At 44.6% G+C, this 23,615-nt stretch overlaps 1 protein-coding gene across 2 annotated transcripts in view; it reads right to left on the bottom strand.

The window, feature by feature from the left end:
- Nucleotides 1-23,615, bottom strand: part of FAM107B (family with sequence similarity 107 member B) — a 153,447-nt gene that overhangs the window by 96,523 nt on the left and 33,309 nt on the right. The gene's annotated exons all lie outside the window — the stretch shown is intronic.

Raw genomic sequence — 23,615 nt, 5'->3', positions numbered from 1 at the left:
GAGGGAGAGCCAGCTACACTGGCCCCAGGGCCATGGCGGGGAAAGGTAGCTCCTCCAGCCACAGGCCAGTGGGGAAGACAGCTCCTCTGACCGTGAGGGCCACAGAAAGTGCCCCTCCAAAAGCGGCCAATTTTTTATTCCTGTGTATACCCCTGTCTGCCCCACATTTCCTCCCAATGAGATACTGTGGGAGGTCAGGATCACAGGGAAATCCTCCTGGAGATTTCCTCCCTCATAATCTCCTTCTACAGGTTTTCCCACAGGAGGAGATGATCTTCAACTACTGATAGGAAATGAGCTTTTATAAATAAATACTAATACTTAGTACAAATTTCCTCATGGAAATCTTGATCCTACAGCCATGGAAGAGAAACCTCATTGACTTCAATGATGAAGGAGCTAAACCATAACGCCTAATACAAAGCCCATCCAAGTTAACTGGAGCCTTTCCATTGACTTCAATGGGCTTTGGATCAAGCTCATATTCTTCACTGCCATATAAGATTATCCTGAATATATAGAGAGACTCTAAAACTTAATGTGACTACTCAAAGCAAGGTTTACTCTCCCCTTTGTTTTGGATTTGTAATATTTTCTCAGTCTAAAAGAAAGCACCATGATATTCATTTCACCTGGAAACTGGACCTTATTCATACAGATATCTCAAGGAATGACAAACGCTAATGAATAGTGAATCAGGCCAGCCCTGGCTGTGAGCAATTACAGAAACAAATAGCTTCAAGAAAATGCTTTGTCCTCATTGACATGAGTGCAGCTCCCATCTAGCTAAATTCTGGGCCTTTACAATGTTGGATGTAAAGCCAGACGGTCTCACTGTAGTTACTTCACATATATATCATCTTTTAAATCAGCTATTCTTTATTGTGCTAACAACAAGTACAGAGGTAGACTGAAAAGTAAGGTACTGTATTGTATGTGTATTATTTTTGGAAGTAACCCTAAGTCTTTTCCTAGGTTACATACACCACCACCATGTCCACCATATATATTCAGTATGCTTTACATTTGTATTCTTTTATTATGTTGAATCAGTTGCAGAGCTAGAAATTAAGCCCCGGGGGCCCTCATTCCTACTCTCACCAGGGAGCTCTGCCTCTCAATTGTAATAAATAAATCCCTGTAATCACAGAGAGAAAAAGGAAACAAAAGCTTCCTGCTAGCTTTTCCTGGAGGAATAGCAGTGAAATAATTCATTCCTGGAGTGTCCTAAGGAAATACAACATAGTTATAAAACACCAAAAAATTATCCTAGCACGAATACAATGGTATGGTTGAAATATTTAGCTCCTCAGTTTTGCAGAATAATAGTCTTCTTAATGCATTTCCACATCTTTGCTCCCCTCCACAACCTGCAGAAGAAGGGAATGCTTACCTGCTGAGACAAAACTCCCCTTGGCTTCCATATGAAAACAACAGGGGTGAAGTGGCTGGATACGTGAGGTTATGGGATGATTTTCTGTCAGTATCTCTTATAAACTGCTCTGCTCTTCTTTACAGAGGAACAAAATTCTCCTTTCATTTACTCTCAAGCCAAATTCTAGTCTTACTATAAGAGCTGGTTGGGACATGATATTTTTTCCTGTCAAAAAAGTGTCATTGAAAACCTGAAAATCCGATATATTTTTTTCCAGTTTAAAACCAAACATTTCTGTTTTTTCTCTTTTATCAACAAAATCTCTCAACGAAGATGGACATTTTATACAAAAATTTCCGTTTGGTTGAAAAAGCCATTTTCCACCAGCTCTTCTGATTCTGTCACTCATGTGTAGGGTTGCCAGGCCTCCAGGATTATCCTGGGGTCTCCAGGAATTAAAGATTAATCTTTAATTAAAGATTATGTCATGTGAGAAAACCTCCAGGAATACGTCCAACCAAAACTGGCAACTCTACTCCTGGGACAGCTCCAGTGACTACACCACCATCTGAAGTCCTGGTGTTTGGGGCAAGGAGGGGATATTTCCTTTCCTAAATTCTGAACAGATAACTATACGGTTTCCCTCCTTATTCCTTAGTGCAAGGGAGACTATGGAAAATAAACATATATCAGTTGCAGGTGGGGATTTTGGTGCTGGTGGGGAAGTAAGTTTGATAATATCTAGTCAAAAAACATTGCTTACTTCCATTGATGTCATCGACCTGACCAGTGGCATGCCGAGCAAAGTCATATGTTGTATTAGCAATAAAGTAGATGGAGCACATCTGGCAAAGACTTTGCACACTGAACACTGATTTCATGTCACTGACAGTGACAACAAGAAGGCAGGTGGGCAGCCTAAGGTTTACAGTGGGTGAGCCATACAGTCATGTGCGGTCTTGCTCTTCTAGGAATCCCCCACATCTCACACATGCCTGATTCACCAGTCAATGTGTCATCTTCAGCTCCCCAGCTGTAGCCCTGTCTGTGACCTGCCAGACAGAAGGAAGTGAATCCTCACTCTGACCTCCTCCCTCACTCTATAAATTGTGCTTTGGCTCAGCCTATCAATTCATATTTGGGGAAGGAGGTCGCCAGAGGCCATGGACCCTCATGAACTGGCAAAGCATGAGGCAAGGTTTCAGGCAAGCCAGAGATGCCTGGGAGGAGTGGTGTGAGCAAATCTGGGTGAGAGCCATTACAGGTGGGGACAAAGATGGACTGGATCCTGAAAATATGTCAGGACAGCCCTGAGCAGCGACGGCAAGGCAGATGATGTAGATTGTTTTCAGTTGTCAGTTGAAAGCTCCATCTGGGAAGGGAACTAGGCTATGTGCTAACAGTATGCTTAGCATTGAATGGGAAGAGGCCCAGCTGGTGGATATGCTTGAGCCTTGCCCTGGAACTCCTCTGGGACACTGCCTGTTTGGTAAGACAGAACGTTGAGAGGAGAACTGGGAGAAAGTGCCAGAAATTCAGCATGACGGGGAGATCTACAGACAGGCAAACCCAAATCCTGACCCCGTGCTGCATGAATGCACAAAACAGGGAGCTGGGTGAGTGTGTGTGTTTGGGTTTTGCAAAAACCTTATCGGGTGGGGTTTTGTTTCACACTACCCAAACTGAGGATGGTGCAGCTGCAGTTCTCATTTTGTCTACTTTCCTGGATTGTAGAGAGTTTAGAGAAATGGTTCTGGTTTCAACCCATCTCCAGTGTTAATCCCATTATTTAATCACAGCTCAGAGTCATCTTGTGATCATTCAGACTAAATACATCACCCAATTAAAACGATCCTGAGCTATTCGAGCTACTGTAAACTAAATTCTAGTGCTCCTGACTTGTAAGTCATTCACAACTTCAGAACATCAGTCAGTCTAACAGGGGGCTTGGAGGGCCTGGTAGCCTAGTGGTTGGAGTGCTTGATTTCCAGCCCCCCGCTTGGTCAAGGTGCCTCAGCCTTTAAGATGTGGGGGAGCAAGGACCAGCTTTCCAAGCAGCTGCTTGGGGCGGCATTGAGAAAGGGGCAGCAGTCCGTGTCCTGCGGTGGCAATTCGGCGGCAGCTCCCCCGCTCTTCTGGGGGCGGCGGCAATTCGGCGGTAGCTCCGTCGCTGTTGCAGCGGCAGCAATTCGGCGGCGACTGCTTGGGGCGGCAAAATTGGTAGAGCTGCCCCTGCGGGGGAGGCAGGGAACTGAGGCCCAGGCCTTCCCTCTCCACCAGGTCCCAGTCCAGGGTTATGTGTAAGTCAATCTCTGAGTATGGGACCTCCCAGCTGGGAGTCTACATCCACTGCCCTGGGCTACTTCCTCCCACTGTCCCTTCAGTTTGGGGCATGGCCCGTATAGTCCAAGTCACTGTGGCGGCTTGTCTCTAGCTGCGTTCTCTCGTGGACCTTGGATAGCATCCTGTTGAGGCCCCAGTTTCCTCTGGGTGGGGCAGCCATAGGTTTGGTAGGGTCACAACCCCCCAAGGTCTCTATGCTTTGGTCACCCAGGTTTTTCTAAGGCCAGGTGCTCCTAGGCCTCTTCCACACACTCTCCTTTAGCCCGGGAGATGGTGCTTGTCTCCTGGTGGCTCCCTTGGCTGGGAGGCTAGTGCTCCTTCTCCCAGGTAGGGAGGCAGCTAGCTCCTGCCTCTTCGCCAGTCAGCCCCAAACTGAACCAGGTTCCCTCCTTTTCTCTCCCCTCCAGGCCTGGCACTGGCTGCAGGTATGACGGGGAGGGGTAGCTAGGCCCACAGGGTCTCTTTAACCCCTTCCGTGCTGGCAGGCAGTTTCTCTACCTCATCATATTTCCCCCTATATTTTCTTCTTCATATTTTTCGGTATATTCCATGGATGATGCAATAGTTATACCCAGCTAATTTCCTTAACAGAATTTTACAACATGGCAGAGGTTCTAATGGCATAGCATGCACATTCATATGTCCCACGACTAAAGCATCATAACCTGCACCTAAAATAGAACTGAAAATATAAGCCCACTGATGTTGTTCTATTGAAGGAAACAGGATACAGCACTTAGGTTTGAGAATTCACTTGGGTCCCTGGGATCATGGGAATGTGCTGAAGTGGAGGAAAAGAGAGGGGAAAAGAAGGAAAGGGTGGAGCCGGAAGTATTCCATACATCTGCAGCAGCAATCCAAGCAGATCTGGAGGGTTACAAAAGGGCTTCATGGCTACCTCCTTTGCTATCAGAAATAGGCTCTGCTTGTTAGCAAACTGGGGTTGGAGGGAGAGGAAGAAAGGCGAGGTAAAACAAAGAAATGCTTTTCTCAAAAAGTGTTTTAAAATGAAGTTGCAAGCTGACCTGTTTGTTAGGGCTAGGGCTAGCCACTGCGTTTCACAGGACTCTGGCAAAGCTGTGCCTAAGAAATCACAACAAACCAAGAAATAAACTAAAAGAAGAATAGGAAATACACTACAGACAGAGCTGAGTAAAGAACTTGAAATGATTAATTTAATCTGTGAATTTTGCATTTTTCCTGTTTGCAAAATGTACACATTTATTCATTATTCGAATTTCTTCTAAGAATAATTCTTGGTCCATAAATCATTCATCACATTTCAGGGGGATTATTTTCATTTCTCAAGCTGCACTGTGCTGGCTGGATACAGAAGTTGTGTGGTATGGTTTCTGATCTGTGATTGGAGGAGCTATGTATCTAACCAACACATTGTGAATTGAGAGCCTCAAGGCTTCAGGGGGATTGAATGGTACATAGGCCCTTGTGCTTGTCCTGTACCTGGGGGTGAATTTCACCCAGAGGCTGCAGCCAATGTTAAGGGAAGAATGTATAATGACACTATCTTAGGGCAGGTCTACACTAGAAGCAGCGCAGAGCAGCTGCACTGATGTGGTTTCCTGGCTGTAGCACATCTGGTGAAAACGCTCTATGCCAATGGGAGAGCACTCTCCCGTCGGCATAATTACTCCACCTCCATGAGAGGCAGAAGCTATGTTGTCAGGAAAGCGTCTCCTGCCAATATAGCACCATGTGGACAGTGCTTAGGTCGCTGTAACTAGAATTGCTTGGGGGGGTGTCTTTTTTACACCTCTGACCAACTTAAGTTAGGTCAACTTAAGCGGTAGTGTAGACCTGTCCTCAGACTCACCTTTGAATTTGATCCAGACACTTTGGGTCAGATCCTGCATGCCTTCCTCACACACAGGTAGTCCTGTTGACTAGAATACTGGCTCTTTTTTGCAAGCCAGACAGGTGTTGGCCTTTGACGGGTTAACAATTTAATGTGTGAAAGGACTGGAAATTTTGAATGAACACAACAGATACAGTATAAAATATAGACTGTAAAATGCCATACATTTACTGTATGTATCAAAGATCAGCTGTAGGAACTGCTTGTAGTCTCCTATCCCTTCAACAGCAGAGATCACGACAATGGGTTTATTAGTCAGCATGCTGCTCCCACACGTCTTATTCTCTCCGCTTGCCTTCCTCCTCCCGCTTCCTGCCTGGAAATGATGCCCCCGCCCTCAATTCCCCAACCACCACCAAAGCGCTTCTTTTCCCCCACCCTCTTCTCATTTCATTCCAGAGTGTCCTTTTACACTCCGACTACACGTGCAGGCCTAGCAGCCATTGGCCTCTGCTCTGTGACAAGGTCTTTAACTGCTCCAGCCCAGGTCTTGTATCAATTATGGCTCTGTTCTGGCAATCTCTGCTGGGAGCAAACACTGCAGGAAGACATGAGGGACTAAACCTGCTATGCAACTGTAACACAATGTGCCAGAATAAACATTAGCAGGGGCAGTGCGGGGAAGAGAAGTGCTTCATGCTTAGGCTTGGCTGAACTCAATTTTTATTTTTTTATAATTTTGACGGATAATATTGATGTTTATTTTAAGCTTTTTTTTTTTTTTTTTTAGTTTTTAATCAACTTAAACTCACAGTTCTGTGAAATTACATGGGGGCCAACATCATATATCAAAATATACAAAGTAAATAACCTTAGATCAAATACAGTAAGTTCTCAAGCAGCGTTTTGCTTACTTTGCCTCTCTGTACATTTCCATCATCATTGGTGGAAATCTTTTTTCATCAGTTTGTGTCTGTGTATATAGTGAAATTGACATGGACCAATATTTACTGATAAAAATCCTTTCAAGTCTATTCATGCCTGAATTGCAGTGTAGTGTCTTACAGTTCAGATCTAATGGTATAGACAGCCAGCCAAACTCTGCATTGACTTGCACCCCGTGAAATGCAACTGACTCCCAACAGGATTGTGCAGTGTGGAAGGCAGAGCAGGATCCAGCCACTCATGAAGAGAAAATCTGGATCCTGATTCTTACCGGCGCTTCAAACCGAGCTCCTTTTTTTGTACCTGCAAATAATTGTTCATGTGCATTTTTTGACTTCAATTATATGTGAGCATAATTTGCCACTTAGATGGCTGATCCAAAATTATACCAACGGCTTTTCTGCATAGCCCCGGTGCAGCCTAATGCAAATTCTATGGCAGTTTCATTTAATTTTTTTAAAAACTGAGGTGCTTAAATATGAAAATGAATGATGCACTCAATACACTACTAAATTCCATTCATTTAGTGCTCTGACACATTTTAATATGTCCCATGTTTTTGTGACTCATTATATCTTCATCACAGAAGTTATTAGGGGAAAACTGGAGGGTTTGGCAGTTAGGCAGGGAATAGCTGAGACTTTCATCTCCTGGGAAGCTGTTAGGGACTGGTTTCAAGGGGATATGCATGGCTAAAGCCCCTGATTGGCTTTGAACATTTCAACCATTCACTGAACGCTCCTCCTAACATGATAAACAGAGAAATAGTTAATGTTGACATTTATACTGCTACCCTTAGGTTTCAGAATTAACAGCACATTGACAGGAACGGGGCACTTCACACCTCTTAGTGTTATTCTTTCAGGCTTTGTGCAGACTCAGGAAGACCATTCTAAACTGGTTACACTCTGTTCTTTTTTTCAAGGTTATCTTTTAATAACAACTTATGAAAGCCTAGTGTGAGGAGGCTACTTCCCCTTCAAGCTCTCAGGTGTAGCCATGACTCTCTTTCCTTCCTGGCCTGCTGTAATCACACATAAACATCTAAAGTTCCAAAACAAGTCTCCCCTCCTGAGCTCTGGTTTAATAAAGTCTCAACACACAGCACATATCTGGAAATTGCTCCCATACACACTTTCTCTTCAGGCTTAATTCACTAGTCTTTATGCACTGTCTCTTAGGCCTCCACAGCCCACTCATGAGAACAAGGGTGACCAATTTCCCTTATCCTGGGGGTTCGTCAGTCCTTGCACTGTGTTGCAGGGGTTCATCCCTAGTGGTGGGGCACCAGGCAGTCTCCACCCTGGCCTAGAGAGAATTTACATCTCCTGGTGCTCCCCTTCAGGGCTCCCAAGGGTGAAACTCCCTGCACTCTCCACACTTCAGAAGCAGGACCTGTTTTTTATATCCTGTTTCCCTCCTCCCAGCAGGCCTTGTTGTGGTGCACAGTGATCTGGATTTGTTTGAACCAAACACTGTGTGATGAGGTGTCCACCCCACACAGGGTTAAAAGAGATTAAGGCAGCTGGGCAGGCCAATCAACTCCACCCAGTACACCTGGAGGAGGAGCCAGAGAGCACACCACTAATTAGAAGTAGGATCAGCAGGGTAGGAACAAGTGGGATCAATATAAAACCCAGGAACAGTCAGCAGCAAAAGGGGCTGCAGGAAGGCAGGTTTCAATTACTCCCTGACTGAAGAGAGTTGGGAATCAGGAATCTGACAAGCCCAGATAGGGGAGAAGCCCAAGGAAAAAGCAGCAAGGGGCCAGACCGTGCAGAGCCATTGGTTTCTTGTGATAGGGTCCCTGGGCTGGAACACAGTGTAAAGGGCAGGTCTGGGTTCCCCTACCAGCCAGTGGGAAGTGACACTGGTTGTTAGAGATGCCAGCCAGTGGGTCTGGAAGGACTTTGAATTTCCCGGAAGGGGAGGACCTTAATGACCTAGCTGGAAGGCCAAGCCACGAACAGGACACTGCAGATCTGAGAGTGAGCGGGGCTGCAGAGCAAGACAGGACAGGGGAAGACACCACTGGAGGGAGGGTGCAAGCTGGGTGGAGCTAATTCCCAGGACGGCCAGCAGGAGGCACCACTAACGGTGAATGTACCCCCATGACACAGTGAATTGAGGACAATGAATGGACCTTGAGAATGTTGAGAGCTAAACAAGTCCCCTTCTGAATGGAGACCACTCCCTTTCACTGGATGATTAATGGAACCCTTATTCCACAACCCCTTATTAACCTGGAATTATCAGGCTCCAGTGCAAACACTGAACCCTGTTAATTCATTGCTGGGGTTCCGTTAGCATCCAGACAAGACAAAAATTAAGTCAGCTAACTCATTTTCAGAATATCATCTCCTCTTTCCTGTACTGACCACATTGCAGCATATTTCTGGCATTGTTTAAAACATTAATGGTAAATAATATCATTCTGTGCATCATAAATAGAAATCAGGCAGCAAATTAAATTAAACATGGACTGTAGGACACAAATTCATAAGCAAAGGAGTCTGTTTGTCTGACAAGAAATACAAGAACTTTTGTTAAATATACCCATGACTAACCTAATTTGATTGTGGTTTTTGTTAAAACGTTGTACGACAGTATCTGTGAAACTTAAGAGGATCTTGAAACCAAAACCAAAATTGCTGAAATAAGATATCTCATTGGGATCCAAACTGCAAAGTCTTTTGAATACTGACGTTTCCAGTGTTCTTGTACCACTGGAATAGTTAAACAGTAGCTTAAAAACACTGATTACAAGGCATTCCAGCAAAAATGCAGCTCAGTGATAGGCAGCCTTGAAGGTGATTTCAGTAGCACTCTCCCCCTTCAGTTATATCTGAATTCTGTCAGTGTCCTGAGATGGGGCTTTTAGACTAAAAAAAAAAATTGATTCTAGCGATACTCAGGCTCCTACACTGTGCGGGACAGCAATTGGGCTGGAGCCCAAAGTATTTTGAATAGAGCTGGTCAGGATATATGCCTGCCTATTTTAATCTTTTTAATCCCACCCATCTACGAGTATCTGAGCACCTTCCACATAAAATCAATAGCAATAGCAAAGTCCACAGTAGATCTCATGGAGTTTTTTTCAATTCTCACTTTTGAGGGTAAAAAAACCAAAACAAAATCCCAAAACTCTGTTTCAACTCTGTTTTGTTTTTGTGTTGGTTGATTTGTTTACTTGTTACATTTATTAGAGCTGTCAAGCAATTAAAAAAATAATTGCAATTAATCACGTGATTAATCACACTGTTAAACAGTAATAGAATACCATTTATTTAAATGTTTTTGGATGCTTTCTACATTTTCAAATATATTGATTTCAATTACAGCACAGAATACAAAGTGTACAGTGCTCACTTTATATTTATTTTTGATTACAAATATTTATGCTATAAAAAACAAAATAAATAGTATTTTTCAATTCACCTAATACAAGGAGTGCAATCTTTTTATCATGAAAGTTTAACTTACAAATATAGAATGATGTACAAAAAAATAACTGCATCCAAAAATAAAACAATGTAAAACTTTAGAGCCTACAAGTCCACTCAGTCCTACTTCTTGTTCAGCCAATCGCTCAGACAAACAAGTTTGTTTATATTTGCAGGAGATAATGATGCCCGCTTCTTCTTTACAATGTCACCTGAAAGTGAGAACAGGTGTTCACATGGCACTGTTGTAGCTGGTGTCACAAGATGTTTATGTGCCAGATACGCTAAAGATTCATATGTCCCTTCATGCTTCAACCACCATTCCAAAGGACATGCATCCATGCTAATAAGGGGTTCTGCTCAATAACAATCCAAAGCAGTGCAGACCGCTGCATGTTCACTTTCATCATCTGAGTCAGATGCCACCAGAAGAAGGTTGATTTTCTTTTTTGGTGATTTGGGTTCTGTAGTTTCCACATCCAAGTGTTGCTCTTTTCAGACTTCTGAAAGCATGCTCCACACCTCGTCCCTCTCAGATTTTTGAAGGCACTTCAGATTCTTAAACTTTGGGTCGAATGCATTAACTATCTTTACAAATCTCACATTGGTACCTTCTTTGCATTTTGTCAAATCTGCAGTGAAGGTATTCTTAAAACGAACAACATGCTGGGTCATCATCCGAGACTGCTATAACATGAAATATATGGCAGAATGCGGGTAAAACAGAGCAGGAGACCTACTATTCTCCCACAAAGAGTTCACTCACAAATTTAATTAACACATTTTTTTAACAAGCATCATCAGCATGGAAGCATGTCCTCTGGTGTGGTGGCCGAAGCAGGAAGGGGCATATGAATGTTTAGCATATCCGGCACGTGAACACCTTGCAGTGCCAGCTACAAAAGCGCCATGTGAATGCCTGTTCTCACTTTCAGGTGACATTGTAAATAAAAAGCCGGCAGCATCATCTCCCATAAATGTAAACAAACTTCTTTGTCTTACTGATTGGCTGAACAAGAAGTAGGACTGAGTGGACTTGTAGGCTCTAAAGTTTTACATTGTTTTGTTTTTGAGTGCAGTTATGTAACAAAAAAAATCTACATTTGTAAGTTGCACTTTCACAATAAAGAGATTGCAATACAGTATTATATGAGGTGAATGGAAAATACTATTTCTTTTGTTTATCATTTTTACAATGCAAATATTTGTAATAAAAATAATAATATAAAGTGAGCATTTAAATTTTGTATTCTGTGTTGTAACTGAAATAATCCAAATAGAAAAACATCCAAAAATATTTTAAAAACTGCAGTTAGTATTTTATTTTTTAACAGTGCAATTAGAACTGTGATTAATTGTGATTAATTTTTTTGAGTTGAGTTAACTGCAATTGACAGCCCTAATTTTTATTTTAAATTTTTTTAAATTAGTTTTCGTGATAGTAGTATATATTTTGAGGTGAGTTTGGGCAAATACAGTGTCAGTGTTGTGAGTGTCACACTTACTGTGCTGGAAAGGCCTTTTTGAAGATGAAGATTTTATGGTGTCTCTTAAAGCTGGTCAGATCCTGGATTCACCTACTCTGCTCTGGAAGTTCATCCAGAGCCAGGTCCCTTCGACCAAGAATGTTTTGTCCCCAACTATCATGCTGCAGGCTGGGCTTTGTGATCTGCATTGTCCCATAGGTGTCTCGGTGGTTCATAAAACAAAATTTCATATTTAACGTAACGGGGGCTTGATCCATTAGCTGCGGAAATGATTGTTTTCTTTGCAGAAAATTTTTGGGGTTTTCAACAAAAACCAAAACCATTCAGTTTTAAAACAATCATTTTCAGTTTTTGTTTGCAGACACTGAAACATTTGTATTTTATGGTGAAAGTGGACACTTTTCGTAAACATTTGCATTTTGGCAAAAGATATTTTCCACTGAAAAACATTGGGAAGGAAAATTTCCCCCCAGCTTACTTTTAAACTCTGCTAGCAAAGCAGGAGGAGCTGGTAAGGCTTTAATAGCTCAGGAACAAGACGTTACAAGCTTTGCTAGCAAAACTAGCAGAGTCCATGAGCTCTGCAAGGTGAGCAGCAGCAGATATATTTATTTTCCCACTTTTTTAAAACGTGAGAAATGAAATGCAAAGAAACCGAACATGAAGGCAACATTAGGAGTAGAAATCAAGTACTTGGTAGTTGGGTATTTGGATATGATGGCAATGAGAATCAGTTCTGAAGTCATAGAATCATAGAACCATAGAATATCAGGGTTGGAAGGGACCTCAGGAGGTCATCTAGTCCAACCCCCTGCTCAAAGCAGGACCAATCCCCAATCAAATCATCCCAGCCAGGGCTTTGTCAAGCCTGACCTTAAAAACTTCTAATGAAGGAGATTCTACCACCTCCCTAGGTAACGCATTCCAGTGTTTCACCACCCTCCTAGTGAAAAAGTTTTTCCTAATATCCAACCTAAACCTCCCCCACTGCAACTTGAGACCATTACTCCTTGTCCTGTCATCTTCTACCACTGAGAATAGTCTAGAACCATCCTCTTTGGAACCACCTCTCAGGTAGTTGAAAGCAGCTATCAAATCCCCCCTCATTCTTCTCTTCTGCAGACTAAACAATCCCAGTTCCCTCAGCCTCTCCTCATAAGTCATGTGTTCCAGACCTCTAATCATTTTTGTTGCCCTTCGCTGGACTCTCTCCAATTTATCCACATCCTTCTTGTAGTGTGGGGCCCAAAACTGGACACAGTACTCCAGATGAGGCCTCACCAATGTCGAATAGAGTTCAGATGGGTTCTATGCAGGCATAATCATGCTTGCTGAAATCCATGGCCAAGCTCTCAGTGGTTTTAATCACACAAGAATAGGGGCTTGATGAGCAGAAATTGAGATGTTCCATGCACAGGGTATGCTGTGAAATAGTTTAAACCTAAATTCTTGTTTTAAAAAAACACGACCATATTTTACAGGGACGACAAGGAACACTACAAGCATATCATAATAACACCACACTTGGAGTCATTACTAGAATATTATTATGAAGGGAAGTTTGCCCAGGAGTTTTGTTACTGGGTTTCTTGTCCAGGGTGCCCCCTATAGCCTGGTCCATGCCCTTGCACTCATCCAGGCCTCTGCTTTGTGATGCCCAGCTGGAAGAGGCTCAGCCCTCCAGGTGAGTCCCAGACAATCAGCTCCTTCTAGGATTGCCAGCAAACACAAAAAGAAATTAACACAAACAAATTGTCCCATGGGTGGGACAACGCTCTCTTCACAGGGCTTCTGCTGAGCTGCAGCCCCAACTAGGTTCACAGGCTAGTACAGAAAAATACTCACAACAAAGATGGGTCAGCATGAGGTCCTGCTGTAAGGACCGGGCATGGGCAGTCAAGCCTAGTGCTCAGAGCTGGGATCAGAAGCAGGAACCAAAGCTGGAGTCCGGATCACACCAAGCACTGGGGCCAGAGCTGAGGTCAGGAGTCATGCCAAAGGCTGAGCCAGAACCAGTGTCAGAAGTCACGCCAAGAGTCAGGACTAGAGTCAGAGTCAGACAGCTATTCCAAGGGTCAAGCCAGGAATCAAGGAACAGTGCCAGAGGTCAAGTCAGAGTCAGACAGCAGTACCAAGGATCAAACTGGAGTCAGGGAACAATGCAAAGGTCAAGCCAGAGTCAGTAGTTAGTGTCCAGTGCAGCAGCAGATTGGGAGTTCACTCAGTTGCTCAGACAACTTTCTGTGCCTCCTTCTGGCATAAGTAGTGTGTCTGGGCCAATCGGTGGGGCTGGATGTCTGCTCCAATCAGGGACTTCATGGGTGGAGATTCTGGTGGGCCAGAGTTGTGAAAGCCCCTCCCCTGGTGGTTCTGGAGAACTGATGAGTGGCGGTAACTGTCTGGGCATCACTTGGGGACCCTTGGGCTCAGTTTCAAGACATATGATCCCTCACATCACCCCGCAGGGCACCCTCTGTGCATCAGTGGGCTAGGTTTTTCCAGGGTGGCTCTCCTGAAAGGGTTTTACCAGGCCAGGGGTCTGGACATTCTCTGCTGGATCCCAGGGGTGCTCTTCAGGACCATAACTTTCCCAATCTACGAGATACCAGAGTCTACCCCATCTTACTGTGGAGTTGAGGATCTCATGGACAATATGCTCATCATGATCTTGAACACATGCTTGGAGGGGCGGGGGAGATGGTTGGAAGTGGTGAGGGAATGGATCCTGTACGTGGAGCTTCAGGAGTGATATATGAAAAAAAGGGTGTATCCAGAGGGATTAAGGTAGGTGGAGATTAAAGGTGACTGGATTGATTTGGCAGCAAACTCAGTAGGGACTGAGGAACTAGTCGTCCAGTTTATGAGATGGCCTGTCCATGTGTAGGTGTTTTATCAAGAGCCATACCATCTGGCCTTCTGAAAGGGCAGGCCTGTCCTGTCGACGGTGGTCTGCATATTGTTTGTAGCTCCTTTTGGCATCTTCCAAGTGAATCTTTAGGTCATCTTGGATTTGACAGACTTTTTGTGCCCAGTCCAGGGCTGCTAGGTAGGGGGAGTTGCAGGTAGCTCTGAATAGAACGAAGGGTGGAATCCATAGTTCAAAAAGAAGGGGCTTTCCCCTACAGAGGCATATTCCGCGTTGCAGTACGTGAACTTTGCATGAGATAGCAGAGAAGATCAATCATTCTGAAGGTAGTTTATACAACAGTGAAGATACTGCTTCAGAATCAGGTTAGTTCTTTCCACTTGGTCATTTGTCTGAGGGTAATATGCAGAAGAGAGACAAGAGCAAATGCCCAACATTCAAAGGACTTCATGCCAGAATTGCACTCCACACTCACAGATGATGTGCTCTGGGAGGCCATGGAGATGGATGACTTAATCCAGCCGTAGCTGGGTGGTCTCCCAGGAGAAGGGAGGCCAGTAAAGGGGATGAAGTATGCCACTTTTGTGAGGTTATCCACCACCATCAAAATGGTTGTGAACCCATTGGATGCGGGTAATTCTACTATAAAATTTAGGACAATAACTGACCAGGGGCTCGAAGGGGTCTTGAGGGATTGCAGCAATCTGAGGGGTTTCTTGTGTGACATCTTGGAGAAGGTGCACACATCCAAGTCAACATAGGCCCGTACCATGGGTCACAAGAGAAGCCACCAGAAGGCACTGAGTCTTTATCTGGCCTAAATGTCCCCCCACGAAGAGTTGTGACATATTTGCATAGTTCTCAAAAGTCCTGGGGAAACATATATACACCCTTTCACATAGATTACCCTTTCTCGGACATCATGGGGTTCCTATGGACTCCTTTTAATCAGGAGGGACCTCATGGGCTGAGGCTGCTTATATTAAGGTAAGCCAGTCTTGTCGAGACATTGTATCCAGGAATTTATGAGGCATTAGGGTGGAGGAGATTTCAGGGTCTGAATCTTCTAGATCAGTGTAAAGTTTCCCCTTTTGGGACAGTGCATTGGCATTGTTATTTTTGGCTCCTGGGCAATAGGAGATTATGAAACTGAAATGTGAAAAGAGCAGGGCCCACCGAGGTTGTCACTGGTTCCAGGGCCTTGGCCCTACACAAATATTCTAAATTCTTATGATCTATATACACCTGGACAGGGTACCAGGCCCTTCTAGATAGTGGCACCACTCTTCAAGAGCCATTTTAATCACCAGGAGTTCCTATCCAAAATCTCTCAGTTCTGATCCAGGGGTGTGAGTTTCCTGGAATAAAAGGTGCACAGATGTAACATCTGTTGGGGACTGTGTCTCTGAGAAAGCACAGCTCCGATTGCTATATTGGAAGCGTGCATAGTGTCGGATGAACCAGTAGGGGAGTAGTGAATGCGAGTTTTCATTGCTCAAAGGCCTGTTGGGCCTCAAGGGACCAGAGACACGTGGTGTTTTTGTGAGGCAGGGCACTGAGGGAGGGTGATACACTCCAACAACCTCGGGACAAACCATCAGTAAAAATTTCCAAACCCCAGGAAGTGCTATCATTTGTGAACACTGAGGGATGCTGCCCACTCAAGAACCACCTTCACCTTCCAAGGATCCATCTCAATACCATCAGTTGATAAGATGAACCCTAGGAATTCTGTGGCGGTCTGGTCAAAGACACATTTCTCCATTTTAGCATAGAGGTCATGTTGACATAGCCTCTTCAGGATCGAATGGACATGCATGATGTGCTGCTTAGCATTCTCTGAAAAAATAAGTGTGTCATCCAGGTATACTACCCTATGTTGGTCCAGAATGTCCCAAAGCACATCATTAATAAAATGTTGAAACATGGCGGGTGCTTTCATCAAACCAAAGGGCATCATGGGGTACTCAAAATGGGGTTTGGAAAGCAGTCTTCCACCCCTCCCCAGGTCTAATACAGACTAGGTGGTATGCCCTTCAGAGATCGAACTTTGTGTAGATCTGAGAGGCCCTCACCTGGTCCAATAGTTTAGATATTGGGCATAGTGGTTATTGATACCTAATGGTGACCTGATTTTAGGGCCCAATAGCCCATGCAAAGTCAGAAACTGACATCTTTTTTTTTTTTTACAAAGAGCACTGGCACCCGGTGGGCGAGGTGGACTTGCAAATAAGGCCCTGCATGTAGGTGCACAAAGTAGCTAGTTCAGGCTCAGCCATGATGTCAATGTGACAGAATGGAAAGTTCACCCCATTTGTAACTCAATTGGGCAATTGTAACTGCTGTATGGGGGCAAGGCACCTGTGTTTTTCTTTTCAAGATGTCAGTTTAGTCACTATATTTGGATGGGAGTTGAGAATTGAGGTCGGTGGTCACCTCTGGTGGCCTTGCTATCCCGGCCTGTGACCACTGAGAAACAACTTCATGCTTCCCATTTCCTAGGGTCAAGCAGTGCTGCTGGCAAAACTCTGAAGAAAAGCTGACTGTTAGTTTGTGCCAATGGATAAGAGGATTGTGGAGGACCAGCCAAGAGATACCTAGGATCAGGGGAAAATGTGGGGAACTTATGGCACTGAACTGTAGTGTGTCTTGATGCCCTTGAATGGATGTAACGTCCAGGGGAACAGTCTCCATGGCCACCAGCCCACAGGGCAGGAGGGACTCATCAATTGTCTCTACTAGGTCCAGAACAGGCTTGGACTGCAGGAGAATTTGCAGAGATCAGGCTGCCTCCATGCTGATAAAGTTATCCACTGTGCCCAAGTCAATGAGTGCCACTGCTGAGGGGATGGTTGGGAACTCAAATAGTGCTAGTAGATGGGGTACTGGTTGGTGGGAATCAGCTCATGTTCCTTTTAGGACCTCAGCTTGAGACTCAGGGGAACACTTTGTCAGAGCACTCAGGCCAGCCCCCTTCACTGGGCCTGGCTAGCTCATTTACCGGATCCCTTCAGGATGGGTTCCTCATGAGACAACTGGACATAATGTGACCCAGCTCACCACAGTTGAATCACAGGTGAAAGCGTCACCAGCATGCTCTTTCCTCAGGGGAGAGCTGCCGGTGAGTCAGGTCTCCCTGCATCAGCTCATCTGGCTGAGCAGAATCTAAGGATCCGAGAGAAGGGAGTGCAGTTGTGATATTTCTTTTCTTTCTTCCCATCGCTCACATAGCCAATTGTTGATCCTAATTACCAGATCAATGAAGGCATCCAGACCCATTGGGATCTCAGCTCAGGTCAGTTCGCCCTTGATCTCATCCCACAAGCCCCATCAGAACGGTAAAAGCAGGACTCCATTCTGTGTCTGATATGAGCCGGCAGAGTGTGCTGCATAGGAGGAGGCAGCCCCAACAAAGCAGGTATGGTTGGGGTCATCCAAGATGACTGGTATCACCCTCTGGAAGGAGTCCCAGTTAGACAGCACTGGACTGCTGGTGTACAACAGTGAGAAGGCACAATCCAATGCCTCCCCAATCAAGTAGGCGTATTACCAGGTCTATCTTGGCCGGATGGAAGAGTGCATCTGTGGTCGAAGCAGGAACAAGAGGTGGCACTGGTTGACGAAGCCCTGAAATTTTGAACAATGTCCATTGAAGCACTCCAGAAGGGGGATAGTAAGTCCCAGCCCAGGTGGTAGTGCAGCTGGTCGGGCACAGAGTGCAGTATTCTCTGCATGGAGTTGATGGGCTTGCTCCCACAAGACCTGATTTTCGGCAGCCAGCTGTGGAATCTGTACCTCCGTTGCTCAGTTATCTACCTGGACCCAAGCTGCCTTCTCATGCGACGCCAATATTCTTTGGGGGAAGGGGAACTTTGCTGGATCCGTACTCGGCTGGGCCCAGTTGTAGGAATAGTAATCCAAGCAAGGGACCAGAGCAAGGGTGGTCATGTTTGTTGGTCAGATCTGGGGTTGGGAGCCAGGAACCAAAGCCAGAGTCAGAGAGTCTCGCCAAGGGTCAGGACTGGAGTCAAACAGCCGTACAAAGGGTCAAGCTGAAGTCAGAGTCGGATAGCAATAACACAGGTCAAACCAGAGTCAGGAGTTAGGGTCCAATGCAGCAGCAGATCGGAAGTTCACTCAGTTGCTCAGACAACTTCCTGTGCCTCCTTCTGGCTTAAGTAGTGTATCTGGGCCAATCAGAGAGGCCAGACAGCTGCTCCAATCAGGAGCTTCATAGGCGCAGCCTCTGGTGGTCCAGAGTTCTGCTAGTCCCCTCCCCTTGTGGTTCTGAAGAGCTGTCAGGAGGCAGTTGTGGTCTGGACACCACTTGGGGACCCTGGGGCCTGAGACCTGTGATCCCTCATGTAACTTTAGCACCCTCGTGACCAAGATGGAGTCTGCTCTGCAGGCAGCTCTGGCCAAGAGATGGCGCACGCAGGAATGCAGCAGGAAAAATTCCCTCCACCCCAGGGGCACCTGTTCCAAACCCCCCAGAGTGAACACACCCACCCACAGGAAAAGTACAATGGATATAATAAAGGGAGATATTTATTTACAGAGGGATGAGAGGAGAAAAACAACAAGGGGAAGTATAGGGGGAGCAGTAGAACAGGGTTGCATCCAAACCAAGGCCCCACAGGCCCAGTGGTAGCACAGGCTGAAAGGGCAGACACTGAGCAATGTGTTTGCACACAGAGTTCAGGAGTCCTGAGCAAAGTTCCAGTTCAGTGGTGAGTCTAGGGTGCTCCTGGTCGTCTTCGGCGCCAGTGAACTTTCCCCAACAAACCCCCTGCGGTGCCCTCTTCTGCTGCTCTCCACAAAGCCACACAGAGCAACAACCTTCCCACTTAACTAACTAGCAGCCTCCCTCCTTATTCCCAGTGCAGAGTCACAAGCCCCAGTACTCACAGCCCCATGCAGCTCTGGGCGGCAGTGATATTGGGTCCAGCTCCAGCCTGTCCTTCTTGGGCAATGCCTCCCTGGCACAATGCTCCTCCTGGCTCCTGTCCTGGGGTGTCCCAAATCAGCCACCCTGTCCTTCCCAGGCTTCAGGCAGGTTCTCTCTCCTTCACTTTTTGTCCAGGGCCTCCCGGCTGCAGCCCTTCTCTCCCCCAGGGTTCCAGAGCCACACCCCCAAGTTTCCCTCCTTTCTTTCACTGCTCCCCCTCTCCACTTGGACAAAGATTTAAAGGGGCCATGCTTTCTAAACCCTAAGGGGTTACATTCTCATCTCCTTAATAGAGGTCATCAGTCAGTGGTCATCCAAGGAGCTCTTGCCTTCATCCAGCCCTGGAGCTGAAAACTGGTGGTTTGGTCTGCCATGAACTGAGCGGTATTTTCCCCTTTTAAGTTCCTCCCTTCAGGTCTGACATCTCTCACAGTTGTGGCAGAGTCCAGCAGACTGAGCCCACAATAGCTTATTAACCCTGTGTTGCCCAGGGTGGGGTTTGTATATCCCCACTGCAGTTTATTTATAGAAATGATTACATGAAACCTTAAAAGATTCAGTGAAAATCAGGAGTATTATTTATTTAGAACATTTCCTCTGCAGGGTTTGCAACCCAAGCACTGTAGCATTGTCTTAGCACATAGGATCTGAGAACAGAAATTGACCATGAAGAGATCGGTTGAATCCTTGTCCAAGCAAAGGCCAGTCAATCAGCAATAAAGGATGACAAGTACATTTGATTTTCTAAACTTTTCCTCTTAAAAAGCTAAGTTGTTGTTAGCAACACAGCTAAGGAGAGAGGTTTTTTTAATGTAGGATTTTAGCTAGATAATGAACCAAATTCATCTACAGATTTCAAGTGAGTTACACCAGGGATGCATTTGGCTCAGTCTGTCTTTAGACACAAACCAAGCTGTTTGTATTTTGTTCATTGGACTAGCCCTGACCCAAGAGGATACATTTTCTTGGCAACAACAATTATGAGCCTGATAAAACCACTATATATTATGATCACAATTTTTTCCTTACACAAAGGCTGCACTTTGGGGTCTTTTTTAAAAAAAGGAAAGAAACACCGATTAAGGGCTCTATCTTGCTTCCTGTGGAATCAGTGACAAAACTCCCACTGGCTTCAACAGTCAGATCAGAGCTTACATCCAGTTCTAATTATTTATCAGATTCAACAGCCTATGCCAGACAGCAACGCCTGTGGATTCTAACTCCATCTGGCCCTGGAGTTGACGTTTTGGTTGGTGATACTAGTTCTACCCACTGAAAGGATACATCAAGGAGAGGAGAGATGCCCTTGTGGTCAAAGCATTGGCTTCAGACTCAAGAGATCAGGGTTCCATTCACACTCCCTGGGCGCCCCAAGGTCTTCTGTGACCTTGGACAAGTCACAATCTCTCGCTGCCTCTGTAACTTGAAGTCTTTAAATCAAGATTTGAGGGCTTCAGTAACTCAGCCAGAGGTTATGGGCCTATTACAGGAGTGGGTGGGTGAGATTCTGTGGACTGCAATGTGCTGGAGGTCAGACTATATGATCATGATGGTCCCTTCTGGCCTTAATGTCTGAGTTCCTAATCTGTAAAATGGGATCAATGCTACGTCCTTTCTTACATCTGGTTAGACTGTTAGCTCTTCAGGTTAGTCTCTTAATTATGTACTTTTACAATGAAGCCCTGATCTTGATGGGCCTTCTCTGCATTACCATAAAATAATAATAATAATAATTAATAATAATTTATTATTATTATTATATTCTACTAGCACAGATAGCATGACTGAGTCACAGAAACACTATGTTTTTTCTTAGTGTTTATTTTGTATAGTTTGACACATGCTAATGCAGTAAAAGAACACTCATAAGATTTCTCTTCCTAATACAAAATGGCTCAATAAACAAATATTACCGCACTTGTAACTCTGATAATTCCATGCTTTTACAGAATTACTTTCCCTACCTTTTGCTACACATTGTGATGAAAGGAGCTGCATACATATAAGATGTAGCAATTATTAGCTATGTGTTGAGCAGAGTTGTGCTCAGAGTTACACAGACAAAGTCCTTTCTTCAGGGAACCTGCTTTCTATGGGCCCAGTCTTGCAAAACCTTACACACATGGGAAGTCCCATTGATTTCAATGAGTGATTAAGGATTTACAGTCTTGGGTTTTCCATGGTTACCGCATTTGTAAATGGTTTCTTTATTAATATATTTCCTTCCAGGGAACTAAGCTGGAGACAATGGAAACTGACCGCAATGAATGTTCACCTCTGTCAGATAGAAAACTTGCTTCCGCTAATTTCAGATGCCTAGGCCTAGCTGGTAGCCTTTTAGCAGTCATCATAAGAAGCCAGGAAATAATGCACAGTAGTCACATTCAGCAGAGACACTTTAATCAATGGCACAACAGTACAGTATGTCCATTGATCAGGACTAAGAGCCCCAAGTCAGGCATCACATTCAGGTTTTACCTGAATGATGGCAGTTCTGGAACCGAAATAATCAAAATCTCTGCTTTCTCTGTCCTTTGGTCCCCTGAGTCACTCTTGCTCAAACAGCAACATGATAATGCCACAATCAGGATAGCAGCCTTTGTCCCTTAGAAGAAATAGATAATATAAATGAAGCTGACACAGATCACTCACAAGACAAAGAGACCAAGTCTGCTTTTGGCTCCTTTTGAGTGACAAGCTAGGAAGTAATTTCCACATCTGTTTCCTTCATTCATCTCTTATTGACAGGTTTCAGAGTAGCAGCCGTGTTAGTCTGTATTCGCAAAAAGAAAAGGAGTACTTGTGGCACCTTAGAGACTAACCAATTTATTTGAGCATAAGCTTTCATGAGCTACAGCTCACTTCAAGCTCACGAAAGTTTATGCTCAAATAAATTTGTTAGTCTCTAAGGTGCCACAAGTACTCTTCCCCTTATTTACAGCCACACATAACAGGAAATGCATTGCTCCATGCACCAGTCACTGACCCTGCTGGGAGAGGTGCTGAAAATAAGACAAGGAGTTCTTCATAGTTCTATTGAGCCTTAGAAATATGGATCGTTATTAAACCAAATTAAACTTGCTGTGTCAGTGGTTGTCTGAACTGAGAGTACATTCACATCAGGTATATACATAAAAAAATCCAGTGAAGGGGAAAAAAGAAAGCTATGGTCAATGGAAACCATTCCTTAACATGAATATTTCAATTACTGTGCACATCATATGGAGACTTCAATTCTTTCAAGGGTATGACCTCGCTGTCCTTTCGCCCTAGGTTACAAATCATGATTGCAGCTACAAAGAGTTCCTTCATTGCCTGCCTTGCACTCTCCACTTCATAAATCTGCTACGGGACATCATCCCTACAGGAGAAGGATGCTTTAGTCCTTCTTGCTATTTAAGGGTCTCTGAAGGTTTGTCACCTGGCTAAGTTAAGAATGACTTTCAGGAATGTGTTCTCCGTTAAACTCCCAACGACATAAAGAAAGGGGGCCAGATCCTTAGCTGGTATAAATCAGCCTAGCTCCTTTGACTTCAGCAGAGGTACACTGATTTACACCAGCTGAGCATCTGGCTGAGCGTTTGCTCTCATTGGACTTTCGGAGCCAGATGCTCAGCTGGCATGAATCATCACTGAAGTCAGTGTACCTGTGCCAATTTATACTAGGTGAGGATCTGTCCCAATAGGTCTATTCTCTTTTCCAGCACTTTCCTCTGTAATATCTTCCTTGCTGGATGCGGATGCGCAAAGTCAAAGGCTTGTGGGTTGTTTTCATACACAAGGATTTATTGCTTTTTCTAAAGCTTTGGATGTAAAAACATATTGTTCTTCCCTACCCATCCGCTAATGGAAAAGAGTGCCAGTGAGCAAAGGAAGATAAACATTTGTCATTCAAAAGCTCTTTCCCCAGCAACCTTTAGGCCACTGGCCTTTGTCTTTTATCCTGAAGCCCAGATAAGTTGTCTTCCTGACTCCATTCAACTCATTTTCACTCTTTATGAAACGAAAACGTGTGTGCTGTCCTGTTCTGCAGCCCGCTTAAGACTAGACATCTTTAAGCATAAACATCAGCAAGCTTTTCATTATGCAAAATGCAACAGCCTGTTCTGTCTCCACAAAATTCCACACCACAGCCTTATGTCACAATATTAAGAGCAGAGGGGAGGATCATTAGCAGGTCAGAGCCTCCGTTTGTCAGTCAGCATGGTTCCATCGGCCTCCATGGAGCAATGTCGATTTACACCACTTGAGGATCTGCTCCAAGGAGGCAACGAGGTTTTCAGATATGATTTTAAAAAGATTTAAAACTCCTGAAGCAAAGATATAAGGTGGCAGTGTAGTGGATTGGGCCTATAAGACACCCAAGACTCAGAGGTGCACAGGCAGATGTAGTAT

Source organism: Natator depressus, chromosome 1 (genome assembly GCF_965152275.1).
Source record: "Natator depressus isolate rNatDep1 chromosome 1, rNatDep2.hap1, whole genome shotgun sequence".
Lineage (NCBI taxonomy): Eukaryota > Metazoa > Chordata > Testudines > Cheloniidae > Natator > Natator depressus.
The sequence above is the reverse complement of the archived record's forward strand: the minus strand, read 5'-3'. Positions and strand labels throughout refer to the sequence as shown.